The 13,554-nt window shown below is 37.2% G+C and overlaps 1 long non-coding RNA gene across 3 annotated transcripts; it reads left to right on the forward strand.

The window, feature by feature from the left end:
* The first annotated feature begins 4,015 nt into the window (after nt 1-4,015).
* LOC106091774 (uncharacterized) lies at nt 4,016-13,030 on the forward strand. Of its 3 annotated transcripts, none has more exons than XR_001222052.2 (3): nt 4,016-4,101; nt 12,570-12,672; nt 12,738-13,030. It is a non-coding gene; the product is annotated as an uncharacterized LOC106091774 (long non-coding RNA). The 3 variants fall into 3 exon arrangements; XR_001222051.2 differs by having other exon boundaries at nt 12,570-12,645; XR_009398778.1 differs by having other exon boundaries at nt 4,026-4,137; nt 12,570-12,645.
* Nucleotides 13,031-13,554: the final 524 nt, after the last annotated feature.

Consider the following 13,554-nt stretch of genomic DNA (forward strand, 5'->3'; position numbering starts at 1 on the left):
TGAAATTTTGCACGACGTGTTTTGATATGATATGCAACAAGTGTGCCAAGTATGGTTTAAATCGGTCCATAACCTGATATAGCTACCATATAAACCGATCTTGGGTCTTGACTTCTTGACCCTCTAGAGGGCGCAATTCTTATCCGATTGGAATTAAATTTCGCACGACATGTTTTGTTATGATACCCAACAACTGTGCCAAGTATGGTTCAAATCGGTCCATAACCTGATATAGCTACCATATAAACCGATCTTGGGTCTTGACTTCTTGACCCTCTAGAGGGCACAATTCTTATCCGATTTGAATTAATTTTTGCACGAAGTATTTCGTTATGATATCCAACAACTGTGCCAAGTATGGTTCAAATCGGTCCATAACCTGATATAGCTGTCATATAAACAGTTCTGGGGATTTGATTTCTTGAGCTTCTAGAGGGCGCAATTCCTTTCCGATTTGGCTGAAATTTTGCATGACGTATTTTATTTTTACTTTCAACAACTGTGTCAAATAAGGTTCAAATCGGTTCATAACCTGATATAGCTGCCATATAAACCGATCTGGGATCTTGAGTTCTTGGCCCCTAGAGGTCGCAATTATTATCCGATATGCCTGAAATTTTGTACGATGGATCCTCTCATGACCATCAACAAACGTTGTTTATTATGGTCTGAATCGGTCTATAGCCCGATACAGATCCCATATAAATCGTTCTCTCTATTTTACTTCGTGAGCCCCAATGGGCGCAATTCTTATACGAATTGGCTGAAATTTTACACAGGTCTCCAACATATAATTTAATTGTGGTCCGAACCGGACCATATCTTGATATCGTTTTAATAGCAGAGCAACTCGTTTCTTATATCCTTTTTTGCCTAAGAAGAGATGCCGGGAAAAGAACTCGACAAATGCGATCCATGGTGGAGGGTATATAAGATTCGGCCCGGCCGAACTTAGCACGTTTTTACTTGTTTTTTTTTTAAGATTACTCTTAGAAGATATTAGATTTTGAAGCAAAAAGACTTTCTGATTTCACTCATTAGAGCATTCCCATTATTTACGATAAAGTTTTAAAAAAAAGTGTTATATTATCAGTGATATTGTATTTTTATAGTTTTTTTCAAAAAGATAATCGTAATAAACATGGGTATTTCACTGTGAAACACGAACTAAATACCCACTTTTTTTGTAGCAATGCAATTTGACTCATCGAATATCATTAAAGGCTTTTATACATAACACTTAAGAAATCATTATTCGCAAAATCGTTTCTAATGTAAAAATATTTTCTAGGAAGAAAATCACAAATTCCAATAGTAAATTTTAAAATGTTTTTAATAATATATCACTGTACTCAAATCTTAAATACCGTATTGTGCATTGAGGAATTCCAAAAAATTTAGAAATGGTTTTATTTGAAATAATAATTTCAAAATGTAAAATAAACTGGGTGATCATTTCGGGGTTTTAAAATTGTGTTTCCGAATCCTTAAAATTTTTCTTGGGTCTTGACTTCTTGAGCCTCTAGAGTGCGCAATTCTTATCCAATTGGAATGAAATTTTGCACGACGTGTTTTCTTATGATATCCAACAACTGTGCAAAGTATGATTCAAATCGGTCCATAACCTGATATAGCTGCCATATAAACCGATCTTGGGTCTTGAGTTCTTGAGCCTCTAGAGTGCGCAATTCTTATCCGATTGGAATGAAATTTTGCACGACGTGTTTTCTTATGATATCCCACAACTGTGTCAAGTATGGTTCAAATCGGCCCATAACCTGATATAGCTGCCATATAAACCGATCTTGGGTCTTGACTTCTTGAGCCTCTAGAGTGCGCAATTCTTATCCGCACGACGTGTTGCACGACGTGTTTTCTTATGATATCCAACAACTGTGCAAAGTATGATTCAAATCGGTCCATATTTCCCCTCCTAATGCTGGCAACATTTGTGAGGTAATATGCCATGTAAAACTTCTCTCCAAAGAGATGTCGCATTGCGGCACGCCGTTCGGACTCGGCTATAAAAATTAGATCCCCTTTCATTGAGCTTAAACTGGATTCGGACTGCACTCATGGATATGTGAGAAGTTTGCCTCTGTTCCTTAGTGGAATGTTCATGGGCAAATTTTGCATTTGAATAGATCATTTAGTCACCCATCATATATTTCCTAGTTGTACTTACATGCCAAATTTGAGACCTCTAACTCCATCTGTAAAGAAAGTACTAAAAGGTACCAATTGCGGTACTAAACGTACGTTTTCTTCCATTACCTGTACTATTTTTCCATTTTTTTTTTTCGGCCTCATAATTTTGTAGCAGAGATCTTTTAATACATATTTCTAAATTCGTAAATTGATGGTACCTGTTTTAGTACCTAAATGTAAACATTTCCAAAAACTATTCTACTTAAGTTTCAAAATTCAGAGCTCTATCTGAACTTACAAACAAAGTATCAAATAGTACCAATTGCAGCACTAAACGTACTATTTCTCCCACTTTCGGTACTATTTTGGAATATGTTTTTTCACTGAGCTTTTTAATTTGAGCCCAAAATCATACTCCCAGCTCTTAGACCAACATTCGTGCAACATTTCATTATTCTAGCTTTAGCCGTTTAAACTGGGCAGTGATCAGTCAGTCAGTAAATCACGCGTGCCATATGGAGAAGAAGAGAATATTAAAATTAATGTCCATTGGATCATTTTGAGCTCAAATTGAAATGAGCTCCTGTGAAATGGAGGAGCAGTGAGTATCGCATCTTTTGGAGCCGATAAGCAGGCATTTTAAAACAACAATTTAGAGAAGTTGAGTGGGTAGGTGTAAGAGCATTTTCGCTCAAGGGAAAAAATCTCGAAAATATGTGTTGTATAGGATTGAATTCTAAAAGAGGTATATATATATGCCTGCATGTTGGGAGCGATATATGATTCCGCCACTGGGAAATGCACAAAGTACCACAGCTGTGGTGTAGGGTATGAAAATTTGTCTATAATGGACAACACTTTCCTTTTTTTTAGAAAATTTTATTTGGTTAGAAATTAGAGATTTTTTTTACAGAAAAATTCAAAAAATATTTTTCGTTTAGTGACAATTTCATCGAGATGCTGCCTTAGAGAGAATTTCAACATAAATATGTTTTCAACATAGGACGTTGCTGTATTAAATAGTATCATTTCATTTGCCTGGATTGATGGCAAGTAAAAACTTTGGCTTAGCCATAATTTGTCTTAAATTGTTGTCTGTCGTGATATGGAAAATATTTATTTAAGCTATTAAAATCTTTTCAATTGCTGCTGCGTAAAAGCCAGATAGTAAAGTAAAACACTAACACTTTTGGCGGGGCGACGGAAAAATTTCAATATACCATGAAACAAATTCATTTATTTGTTTATTAAATCATTAAATAGAAATATTGATATTCATATAATCTTTCAAAATCAAAGCAAACCGAAATGAAGAGCGCGCTGCTGGCAAATGGTTTTGGGTGTAATTTTCTTCATGCCACGTAATTAATTTTGGCGATTTATGATTTCAATACAATATATGAAGCAGACCACACATACTCGTGCGTGCACCCACATAGCTCACAAAAATCCATAAAAAGAACAAAAAATCTCCATAATGAAAGTGTGAGAAGAATTACCATACGCAACACAAAAACATCAAAAGAAAATCTTTTGTAATATATTTTATAACATTCAAGAACAGAAGCAGAAAACAAACTAAACAAGAAAACTACTTTCTCCCAAAATGAAAGATTCAAAATAGAAAGTAAAAGCAACAGCAGAGGCAAATCATAATAAAAGTCAATTGTCTGAGGAAATATCTGCAAAGTAGCAAAATTTTTCTCTTAAGCTGTTAATTAAGTTCTCTTAAATGTTTTTTAACATTGCCCGTGTGCAGATTGGGGTTGCTTACAACAAGTTGATGGTTGGCCAATGTTAATCTATAGGTTGGTTAGAAGCAAAAGTTTTCTGGTATACACGACGTTTTGCACTCAAGTTAGACGTTTGTAGCCAGTTGTGTACATTACATGGCAGAATAAAGCAACGGAAAATACCGTCTTTGCATATTTTATCGATTTTGTGGAAATATACGTGAGAAAAAAATGATTGTTTGAATAAATATTGGAAGTAATATATAAAAAAAAAAATAAAAAAGCTAAAAACATACAAACGAGAGATAGAAGATAAAATTTATCACAAGTTAAATTTTCTGTGCTTATCCTCCTTTACTTTCCTATGTGTGTTCGACCAGTGCTCTAAACGACTTTTTCTATACGAAGTTTTGTACAATTACTAGCCGAACCGGGCCCGCTCCGCTGCTCCTTCTTTAACTCTTTAACATCATTTAGGGTTGAGACACTTCGCCCTGAATGTGTATATCGAATTCGTGCCAATGTAGCCTATGCCCGCCTATAACGCTGAACGTCTGCGTTCAAATCCTGGCGATAACATCGGACAAAATTTAAAGCGGTGGTGATCCTCTTTTAATCCTGGCGACATTTGCCATGCATGGTCATGTAAAAAATTCTCCCCCAAGAGATGTCGCACTGCGGAACGGCATTCGGACTTGGCTATAAAAAAAGTCCCTTATCATTGAGTTTAAACTTGAATCGAAAAGCTTTCATTGATGTGTGAGAAGTGTGCCCTTCTCTGTTCCTGGGTTAATTTTTACCCCGGTTTAGAGAGACCCTTGGCTCTTAATGTAAATATACGATTCGTTCTCCATTTTCAAATACATTTTATATGAGCCCCATAATGGCATGATCGGTAAATAAATTCTGTTTGAGGGTGGGATGGACCCAGGAAAATGAAATGTCTCGAAAATGAGTATCAATTTCTCGAAAATCAATCAATTTAAACATTAAAAAGCTTTTATATAATAGTGAGGTGTTTTCAGGTGGGGCAGTTCCCCAAACACATGGCTCTCCAATTGGATATCAAATTCGTTTTTTATACCCACCACCGAAGGATGGGGGTATATTCATTTTGTCATTCCGTTTGCAACACATCGAAATATCCATTTCCGACCCTATAAAGTATATATATTCTTGATCAGCGTAAAAATCTAAGACGATCTGGACATGTCCGTCCGTCTGTCCGTCTGTCTGTTGAAATCACGCTACAGTCTTTGAAAATAGAGATATTGAGCTGAAATTTTGCACAGATTCTTTTTTTGTCCATAAGCAGGTTAAGTTCGAAGATGGGCTATATCGGACTATATCTTGATATAGCCCCCATATAGACCGATCCACCGATTTAGGGTCTTACGCCCATAAAAGCCACATTTTTTATCCGATTTCGCTAAAATTTGGAACAGTGAGTTGTGTTAGGCCCTTCGACATCCTTCGTCAATTTGACTCAGATCGGTCCAGATTTGGATATAGCTGCCATATAGACCGATCCTACGATTTAGGGTCTAAGGCCCATAAAAGCCACATTTTTTATCCGATTTTACTGAAATTTGGGACAGTGAGTTGTGTTAGGCACTTCGACATCTTCCTTCAATTTGGTCCAGATCAGATTTGGATATAGCTGTCATATAGACCGATTTCTTGATTTGTGGTTTTGGGCCCATAAAATGCTCATTTATTGTCCGATGTCGTCGAAATTTGGGACAGTGAGTTAAGTTAAGCCCCTTGACATACTTCTGTAATATCGCACCGATCGGTCCAGATTTAGATATAGCTGCCATATAGACCGATATCTAGGTTTTAGGTTGTGGGGCCATAAAAGACGCATTTATTGTCCGATGTCGCTGATATTTGAGACAGTGAGTTTTTTTTTTAGACTCTTCGACGTCCTTCCTTAATTATGCCCAGATCGATCCAGATTTGAATATAGCTGCCATATAGACCGATCTCTCGATTTAAAGTTTTGGGCCCATAAAAGAAACATTGATTGTCCGATGTCGCTGAAATTGGGACAGTGCTTTGTGTTAGGCTCTTCGACATTGTTATGCAACTTGGCTCAAATCGGTCCAGATTTGGATATAGCTGCCTTGTAGACCGATATCTCGATTTAAAGTCTTGGCCCCATAAAAGGCGCATTTATAATCCGATTTCACTGAAATTTGACACAGTGACTTATGTTCGGCTTTTCGACATCCGTGTCGTATATAGTTCAGATCGGTTTATTTTTACATATAGCTAATGTATTTATTAGTATTTGGTCCAAATCAGAACATATTTGGGTATAACTGATATGGGACATAAGGTATGAAATTTTCACCGAATTTTGATGAAAGATGGTTTACATATATACCCGAGGTGGTGGGTATCCAAAGTTCGGCCCGGCCGAACTTAACGCCTTTTTACTTGTTTTCTCTCATGCACCTTTCGTTTGAGATCCATATTGTCGTGATTGGTCTATATACTCATTTGCCGGGTTTTGAACGACCCCCGAGGTACCCGAGCCAAAAATAGAAACCATATTTTGTTTTCACTGTGAGAGTGCAAAAAAAAATTTCGAACTAATCCGAGATCTGGTGGTTTTGAAAATTAGGGTAATGAGAAGTGCTTTTAAGGGGAGGGATGGCACTCAGACATTTCGACTCAAATATGGATACCAAATTGTGTTATGGGTCAATCAACCTATTTGATTTATATTTGGAAAGAAAAGCGCCACCTAGACTTAAACTCAAACTTTAATGGCATATTCGTAATCTACTCCCAATTACCTTTCATTTGAGTCCCATATAGTCATGGTCGGCTATATGCCCATTTGGGGGTACTTGGGGGTGGGGCGACCTCCCATTACATGGACCTCATTTTTTATGCCACATTTGTAATTTACTGTCGAATACTTTTCATTTGAGGACCATATTGACATGAACGTCGAATATATCTGTTTAGAGGAGTTTTTGGATTGGGAAGGCTCGCTTTGTAGTCTCCAATACCTTTCTTTTGATATGCATATTTTGCCTATCGGTCCACTTTTGGTTGGATGGGGTTGTTGGGGTAAGGGGGAGGGACCGCCTACATCCGATTTCTAAAAATTATATAGCCCACTAGCTGACCCGGGCCCGCTCCGCTGCGCCTTCTTTTACTTTATATGGAACAAAAGTTTCCTTGGAATATTTATTTTCGACAGTTAAAGATCTTTTAGTGAAATACCATGCTAACTTGACTTACAGTTTAACAACATAAGTGCCTTTATCTGAATCCCATATGATCTTTATTGGTCTACGAATTTAAGTTTGGATGTAAGGTGTACTCCATTCTTAAAATACTTCATTTCAGCCCGATATTCTCATGATGTCTGATTTAGGGGTGTTTTCGGGGAAGAGGTAGTCCCTCAGATACTTGGCCCTGAAAAAATATTAGCATCGTGGTCTTCTCTCAAATACCATTTATTTAAACCCCATATTGCCATTGGCTTAAGAGGAGTTTACAGGATGAGGCGTCCCCCAAACATATGGCCCCAAAATAGGTTATCAAATTCGTTTTCCAATCTCAAACACCTTTTATTTGAGCCACACATATTTCGTTTGGGGGTGTTTTGGATACGAATGGATGGTCACGAAAATGGGTATCAATTCTTGCTCCTCCTCTTCAATTCCTTTCATTTAAGTTCCACATTGAAATGGTCGGTAAATATGCCCGATTTAGTCGTGTTTTGGGGATTGGGTTGGTACCCCAAACACTAAGCCCGGAAAATATATCAGCAACGTGCTCTATTCTCATATCATTTATTTGAACCCCATATTGCCATTGCCCTCAAAATTGGATATCAAATTCGTTTTCTAATCTCATTTAAACTCCTTATTGCAAAAGTCATCTAATATGTCCGGTTTGGGTTATTGGCCCTAAAAACTATGAATATTTAGTTCCACTCTCTTTAAGACCCAAATTGTCTTGGTGAGCAAATATGTCTTATTTGGGGGTTGTTATGGTGGTGGGACGTCCGCTAGACAGTTGGCCCCTAATATTGATATCAGATACGTGGTATACTCCCACATACGTTTAATTTGAGCCCCATATTTCCATAGTCTTCAAACATGACCGGCTTGGGGGGTGTTTTGGGGGATTGGCGGCCATTGAGTGAGTTGGCCTTGAAAATATGTATCGGATTCGTGTTCCACTTTAAAATGCCTCTTATTTGAGCCTCATATTGCAATAGTCAGAAAATACTTACTATTTGGGTGGTGTTATGGGGGTGGCGTGGCCCCGTAGACACTTTTCCCGAATATTGATATCAACTTCGTGCTTTACACCCAAAGATTTAATTTGAGCCCCATATTGCTATGGTCGTAAATTTGTCCCTTCTGTTTTGAGACGCTCCCCCTAACACTTGGTCCCATATTTCGATATAAGACTCGTATTCTACATTCAATTACTTTTTATTTAAGCCCATATTCCAATATATTACATATTACATTCGTATTCTATTCGCAAATACCTTTTATTTGAGACGCATATTGCCATGGTCGGTAAATATGTCCGATTTATGGGTGTTTTGGGCCTTGGGGTGGTCCCCCTAGCACTTGGTCCGACAATTGGATATCAGATACGTCTTCTTATCCTAAATACCTTTCATTTGAGTCCCATATTGTCGTGATTGGTCTAAATATATGTTTGGAAGGTTTTAGGGTGGGGTAGCCCCCCTAGTTACCCCATCCGAAATTTGGATACCAAATTTTTATTTTAAGGGTACTATATGAAAGCGCACAAAATTTCGCTTAAATCACACTACCCATATCCGAGATCTGGCGTTTCTGAAAGTAAGGGTAAGGAGGTATATATATATATATATATATATACAATATACATAGGAGGAAATTATTATGTTTTATTTTTATACCCTCCACCATAAGATGGGGGGTATACTAATTTCGTCATTCTGTTTGTAACTACTCGAAATATTCGTCTGAGACCCCATAAAGTATATATATTCTTTATCGTCTCGACATTTTATGTCGATCTAGCCATGTCCCTCTGTCCGTCCGTCCGTCTGTCTGTCGAAAGCACGCTAACTTCCGTAGGAGTAAAGCTAGCCGCTTGAAATTTTGCACAAATACTTCTTATTAGTGTAGGTCGGTTGGTATTGTAAATGGGCCATATCGGTCCATGTTTTGATATAGCTGCCATATAAACCGATCTTGGGTCTTGATTCTTGAGCCTCTAGAGTGCGCAATTCATATCCCATTGGGATGAAATTTTGCACGACGTGTTTTGTTATGATATCCAACAACTGTACTAAGTATGGTTTAAATCGGATGATAACCTGATATAGCTGCCATATAAACCGATCTGGGGTCTTGATTTCTTGAGCCTCTAGAGTGCGCAATTCTTATCCGATTGGAATGAAATTCAGCACGATATCCAACAACTGTGCCAAGTATGGTTCAAATCGGTCCATAACCTTATATAGCTGCCCTATAAACCGATCTTGGGTCTTGACTTTTTGAGCCTCTAGAGGGCGCAATTCTTATCCGATTTGAATGAATTTTGGCACGTAGTATTTTGTTATAATATCCAACAACTGTGCCAAATATGGTTCAAATCGGTTCAAAACCTGATATAGCTGTCATATAAACAGATCTGGGGACTTGACTTCTTGAGCTTCTAGAGGGCGCAATTCCTATCGCAAGACATTTTTTTTTTGTTACTTTCAACAACTATTGCATATAAAGTACAAGTCGGTTCATAACCTGATATAGCTGCCATATTAACCGATCTGGGATCTTAATTTCTTGAGCCTCTATAGGTCCCAATTATTATCCGATTTGCCTGAAATTTTGTACGACGGATTCTCTCATGACAATTAACATACGCGTTTATTATGGTGTGAATCGTTCTATAGCCCGATACAGCTCCCATATCAATCGATCTCTCTATTTTACTTCTTGAACCCACAAAGGGCGTAATTCTTATACGAATTGGCAGACATTTTACACAGGTCTCCAACATATAATTAAATTGTGGTCCAAACCGGACCATATCATGATATCGCTCTAATAGCAGAGCAAATCTTTTCTTATATCCTTTTTTTGCCTAAGAGGAGATACCGGGAAAAGAACTCGACAAATGCGATCCATGGTGTAGGGTATATAAGATTCGGCCCGGCACTCTTTTACTTGTTGTTTATTCAAAGGACCGATAGGTTGTCATAACAAAGATATACTCTGCCCTCTCTCTTTTCATGTTGTCTTCTCCAAATTAGCGGTATCTACTGGTTGTTTGCAACTAAATCCAATTGGATCAAGTAAAACCAATTGAATTAAATGTTAGTGCTACTCGCTTAGAGCGGATCGTCATTTGGTGGTTGTCTGTGAGTTGTTATTCATAGACAACCACCATAACATACGTCTACCTATTAAATAGTCATCGTTTAATCTTTTTTATACCCTGCACCATAGGATGGGGGTATACTAATTTCGTCATTCTGTTTGTAATACATCGAAATATATATATTCTTGATCGTCATGGCATTTTAGGACGATCTAGCCATGTCCGTCCGTCAGTCCATCCGTCCGTCTGTCTGTCGAAAGCACGCTAACTTTCGAAGAAGAAAAGCTAGCAGCTCGAAATTTTTAACAAATACTTTTTATTAGTGTAGGTCGGTTGGGATTTTAAGTGGGCCAAATCGGTCCACGTTTCAATATAGCTGCCATTTAAACCGATCTTGGGTATTGACTTCTTGAGCCTCTAGAGCGCGCTATTCTCATTGGTTCAAATTGGTCTATTTTTTGATATAGCTGCCATATAAACCAATCTTGGGTCTTGACGTCTTGAGCCTCTAGAGAATTCGACAAATGCGATCCATGGTGGAGGGTATATAAGATTCGGCACGACCGAATTAGCATGCCTGTTTTTAATAAAATCAAATTGCCATGTTAAAGGATTTTCTGTGGTAAAGAACTAATTTGCCAGTCTATATATTTGGTGCGGTGTCGCTAGTTCTTATTATTAAACCGTGTAAAATTTTTTAACAAAAAAGAGTTGTAACATGTCGTTTGGTCTTGTCTATCGATGAGCTAAAAATGGTTGCAACCATAATGTTAAGGATTGCAACTCCTGCTATCACGGCACAATTTCGGGGCTATGACTTCCTACATTTTGTGTCCTCACAAATTAATTAAATCGCACAGTGTTCCGTTTGGCCATTATAATTGATCGACTGTTGTGGGGTGAGGCGGTCCGCTAGATATATGAGCAGAATAATGATATCAGATTCGCAGTTCACAACCGTATACCTTTAATTTTACCCCATATTGTCATGATTGGTGTATACAACCGTTTGGTGGATGGCGTCTCTATGGGGGTTATGCGCCACACCCCATCTGCCACTTGAGCACAAATTTGAATGACGCACTCTATCCAATAAAATCTATCACATGATTCCCCATTGTTTTAATAGGTCAAATAACCTATTGGAGGATATTTTAAGGAGGTAAAGCACCACCTGCATTCTGTCATATGCAGTAATCTGCTCTCAAATACCTTTCATTTGAGTTTCATTAAGCTATGATCGACTAATATTCCCATTTGGGGAGCTTATCGGCGATGAGGCGACCACCAATTACCTAGACCACCTTTTTTATGTCATATTCATAGTTTACTCCCGAATACCTTTAATTTGAGTCCTTTATTGATATATATATCCAATATGTTTATTTGGAGCAATTTTTGGGGTTGGGCGAAGACTTGGATACATGAACCCAAGTTATTATACCACATTCGTATTCTACTCTCCAATATCTTTCATTTGATATCCATATTGTCCCTATAGGTCCATTTTTGATTTTGGGTGGCGTTTTGGTGGTAACTCCGGACCATATTCGTAATTTACTCCCGAATAACTTTCATTCGAGTCCCAAATTGTCATTATCGTCCAATATACCTGATCGATATAAACTTTCTTCCAACTTAATCTGTCTACGGATAAAAATAGACTCTGTGCAAGGTTTCAGTCCAATATCTGTATCTTTAAGAATTTAGCGTTATTTTAAAAGACAGACCGCTTTGCTATCGTTGGCAATGACTTTTGCAAAATGTGTGACAACATCGAAGAAGAAGAGACTATAGAACACCTTTTGTGTGTGTGTGTCCCGGTCTACCGCTTTGCTTTCGTTGGCTAAAACAGACCTCTCTTTCATTGTGTGTCCGTCATGACAGGCCACTGTCTAATCGGAAAATATGCTGACAGGCTTAAGCTTGCCAGCACCGAATTTGCAGAAGCTGTGTGGACATCGAAAAGAAGAGACTATAGAACACCTTCTGTGTGTGTGTCCCGCACTAGCAATCAGAAGGAGTTCCACCTTAGGTTCCCATTTCTTGTAGAACCTGTCTGATTTTGCGGATGTGAACATTCGCAAGTTATTGGGCTCTTTAAAGAGATCTGGATGGTTCAACGGTAGGAAGTAGAAGGCATTTTCCTTCTTTGTTCCTGTGGTATCACATTGGACGAAAACATCTAAGTGAGTCCGATGGCAGACTGCAACTTAAACCTAACCTAACCTTCGTGCCATAGGCGGACATACTTCCAATTGTTACTTCCAATAATTTGTTACTTCCAATAATTTTAAACGGCATTTATTTATTTAAACGGCAATAATTTAGGGTCGGCATTTTATGTTTCGATATGTCTTAAAGCGAATAAAAAATGCCCTTCTGATTGTCTTGGATATTAAAGGAGGTGAAGGAACTGTTCCATAGTTTGAAGGTTATGAAAAATATTTTTAAAAACTCATATCTATAATGGTTTTGTTTGATTTTTTTCTTTTGCAGCTCGAGTGTTTTTGCCCGGTTGCCTGAGTTGAAACCTGATAAATGCATCCCTTCACCATGGTAACATCGAACACAACGCTTTTATTAATATGTCCTTTCATCGATGAACAAGCCTTTAAGATGTCACATTTATCTGGTTTTTGTTCTTTTATTCTTTTTTTATGGCTTTTTTGTTTAAAAAACATTTTTAGACAGTCTGGTCAAAGCAATGCGAACAATAAAACAAAATGACCAAAGCAATTTCGATAAAACTTTTGCCATAAAATATTAAAAGATGAATTATCTAAAATTGAGAAACAAACAAAATATTTAAAATAAAACAAATGATATCAGTTGAAATATTTTCGTTTTTCCTTTTCTTAACCTCAGTTAGAGAAATGGGAAAATGTGTTAATTGGGGAATTACGGTCGTTACTTTTCTTCTTTTTAATATCAAAAGTATCATCATGAATAAAGAAAATTTTTAAATTTTAATTTTATAATAGAAATATTTGCCATACTGCTGTAGGCCTTGGAAACTATATTTCTCACACTCTATAATCTCATGAAAATGGGGACTAAAATTTACTTAACGAGAAAATTACATAGTACAAAAGTTAAGAACACCAGCAGGGTCCCAATGTTATGACTGCGAAGTTTATTTGCACAAGTTGATTATGGTTCAATAGAAAATGTCAAGAAATTTAAATTTTCATAAAGATTTTCACAGTTTTTCGGCAAATTTTTAAAAATTAATCCAAAAAGAAATTTCTTCAAAACAAAAAACATTGGTTAGACAATAACTTTGAATTGAAATGTATCTTTATTGAAGAGCGAA

Source organism: Stomoxys calcitrans, chromosome 1 (assembly GCF_963082655.1).
Source record: "Stomoxys calcitrans chromosome 1, idStoCalc2.1, whole genome shotgun sequence".
Classification (NCBI taxonomy): Eukaryota; Metazoa; Arthropoda; class Insecta; order Diptera; family Muscidae; genus Stomoxys; species Stomoxys calcitrans.